This window comes from Dipodomys ordii, unplaced genomic scaffold (genome assembly GCF_000151885.1).
Source record: "Dipodomys ordii isolate 6190 unplaced genomic scaffold, Dord_2.0 Scaffold162, whole genome shotgun sequence".
NCBI lineage: Eukaryota > Metazoa > Chordata > Mammalia > Rodentia > Heteromyidae > Dipodomys > Dipodomys ordii.
Window position 1 is genome coordinate 1,507,889 of NW_012267378.1, and position 3,075 is coordinate 1,510,963.

Below are 3,075 nucleotides of genomic sequence, written 5' to 3' on the forward strand. Positions count from 1 at the left end.
GCCCGGGAGACCTGCGGCGGCCGCGAGGAGCGGGCGGCGAGCGCCTGAGGGATGGCTGAGGCTCGCGCGCCACCCCTCCTCGCCAGTACCCAAAGCCGTGAACGGCCGTGCTGGCCCCGCTAGTGCCGCACACGCCGGGCTCCGAGATCTGGTCTGCATCAGTTTCTCCACCTGAACGATCCAGGAGAGACCTTGGTCTAGCCGCCCTTGAGTGTGGCCGGGGCCTGGGGGAGGCCACGGCCCAAGTTCAGGACGCAAGATGGGGCCTAGCCTGCTGCTGCTGCATGCTCTGCAAAGCCCCAGGGCTCAACCTTCCCTGGACAGGTTTTTTTTTTTTGGGGGGGGGCATCTTTACCCTCAGGATTAACTTCACCCGAGATAAAGGAATCTGACCTACCTCTGGGTTCTAAGTCTGCTTAAACTGAGGAGTTAACAGAATTCTGAGCTGGGAACCCCGTGGACAAATATGTACTTGCAAGGACTACAAAAGACTTGCTCTTAAGAAAGAGAAAGCACCTTCACATACAAAGGACGGAAAGAAGGAAATGGACATCCCCACCTAGAAAATCACAACTGAGCCGAGTCAAGAGTTTACATGCATTACATAATAATATCACCCTGAGTAGCCTCTCCTTCCCACATGACACAAGCGGAGCTACCAGATCGGTCCTAGAACATAGATATTCTTAAAACTACTCTTATGGAAACAGCCATGCACTGGGGATCTTCCAATCTCTACTAAGGCAGAGCATTAATTCTTTCTCTCCACCAGCATTTAGTGTGTGGACACTCACATAACAAACCTCTTGCTAGATCCTAGGGAAACAGGTCTGCAAGAAAAGGCAAGAGGGCTGGGAAGGTGGCTCAGTGATAGAGTGCTTGCTTTGCATGCTTGAGGCCCTGGGTTCGATTCCTCAGGACCACATATGCAGAAAAAGCCAGAAGTGGTGCTGTGGCTCATAGCTCTCCTTCTACTTAAGCTCTTTCCTGCACTAAAACACTTCCTCAAAGTTCCAGCATTTTCTATGACTCAATTTTCTTCTATGTTTTCTTCCTCTGTGACCACTACTTCCTGGCTAGCTGTACTTTCTTGATCTTAAATGTTGGGCTTTCCAGAAACCTGCCTGTGTTATGTCCTCATGTTCCTACAGTGGTAACTGCCTATGTCCCAAGCATTCCAAAATCTTAACTTCTAGCTCCAGAGGGCAGGCCTACACCTAATTCTGGCCATTTTACAGGCCACAGAAACTCAACAAACCCCAAGTCCCCAAACCTTTTTCATCAAATAATACAAAGTAGGAGTTAAAGCCATCCATAACTTTCTACTTTATCTTTAAGCTGTTGTCACTTCTCACAAGTTTTTTCTCCTCACTTTGAAATGTGCCTCTACCTTCCGTCTTAGCCAAGATCTTATCATCTCCTTGTCAGTTGCCTTTTTTTTTAATAGACAGTGTCTCATTATGTAGCCCAAGCTGGCCTCAAAATCCCAATCTCCCTTCCTCAGACTCCAGAGTGCTGGTGTGCACCATCAGAATCCAGATGTGCACTACCAAATCCAATTAACTAATTGCCTGATCTCTATACTGTTCCAGAGCTTGTCTTTCTGTAATGCAAATCTGCAATTCTTCTTGAAAACTTTCCAGGGACTGACTTATCATGAGCATCTCTGGTGTAACCTAGGAGGTCCTCTACCTGTATCCATCTATTTTCCTTGCCCCTTCATTATGACTCTCCACCCAAATATCACTCATTTTTCTGTTTTAGCAAGCTTAGTTACTATACTTCTTGTTTTTTTGGTTTCTCTCATTCTGCTACTGCTGGCACACTAGCCAGCACTTGGCTATGGACTTTTCTAAGCCCTTTTCTATGCACTGTTCTAAGCCCATGATACTCTCTTCAACCTCACTTCAACTGGCTGAGTTATGCTCAGTAATGCCTATTTCATAGGAGACAAACTGAAGCCCAGAGAGATTAAATAACATGTGTAAGATTCCACAGCAAGTAAATAGTAGAGCTGAGATTTAAACTCAGCCTGGCCACAATCTGTTCTCTTACCCACCACAATGTATTTCATACCATGACCTCAATAATCAACTCAAAGAAGAGCTTCTCAGTGACTGTCTCCTGACTAATCCCTGGATTCCATTAGTTATGCACATTTTCTTCTTCTGCACTTCTTTGCCATCTCATATATACTTTCTATAATTTTTATTTTTATTTTTTTTGCCAGTTTCTGAGGCTTGAACTCAGGACCTGGGCACTGTCCCTGAGCTTCTTTTGCTCAAGGCTAGTGCTCTACCACATGAGCTGCAGCACACAGCACTTCTGGTTCTTCCTGTTTATGTGGTACTGAGGAATTGAACACAGGGCTTCCTGCATGCTAGGCAAGCACTCTACCACTAAGCCACATTCCCAGCCCCTCATATATACTTGTTACATCATGTGATAATTATTTGCCTCCACAACCATCTCCCTCTGCTGTATCGCAGAGACCCACGTTACACAGATCTTTCAGTTTTCAGTGTCAAAGCGTGGGCTGATCTATGTAACATATATGTATCTATGTATATGCTAGCTGTCTTAAGTCTGTGCTGAGTGCTGTGGGTATAGGTCAGTGGTGGAATGCTTACATAACCTGCTCCAGGCCATAGGTTCCCCCAGGACCCAGGTTCAATCCTGTACACCACCAAAAGAAAAAAAAAAGAGCCCACATTGTTTGTTAAAGTGATGTAATGGCCCCTGACAGATATATGTTGTACCACGTGGTTAGAAAGTAAATGTAGGAACAACTGGTCCCATCTCTGCACTTTCTAGCTCAGAACTGAATGTGAAATAGGGAATAATTCCTCAATCATCATCATATTTGTTAAAATTTTTTAAATGGAAGAGAGTAGTGAAGGTAAAGCATAAATTTTTTCCATGGGGTTTCAAATATGTGATGTAAGGCTTTGAGTTTTCAAAGGACAGAATTAGTAAAGATTACTTGTTTGGAGTTGATCATGGGGCTTGAACTCAGGACCTGGGCGAGGTCCTTGAGCTCTCTTGCTCAAAGCTATCATTCTACCACTTTGAGCC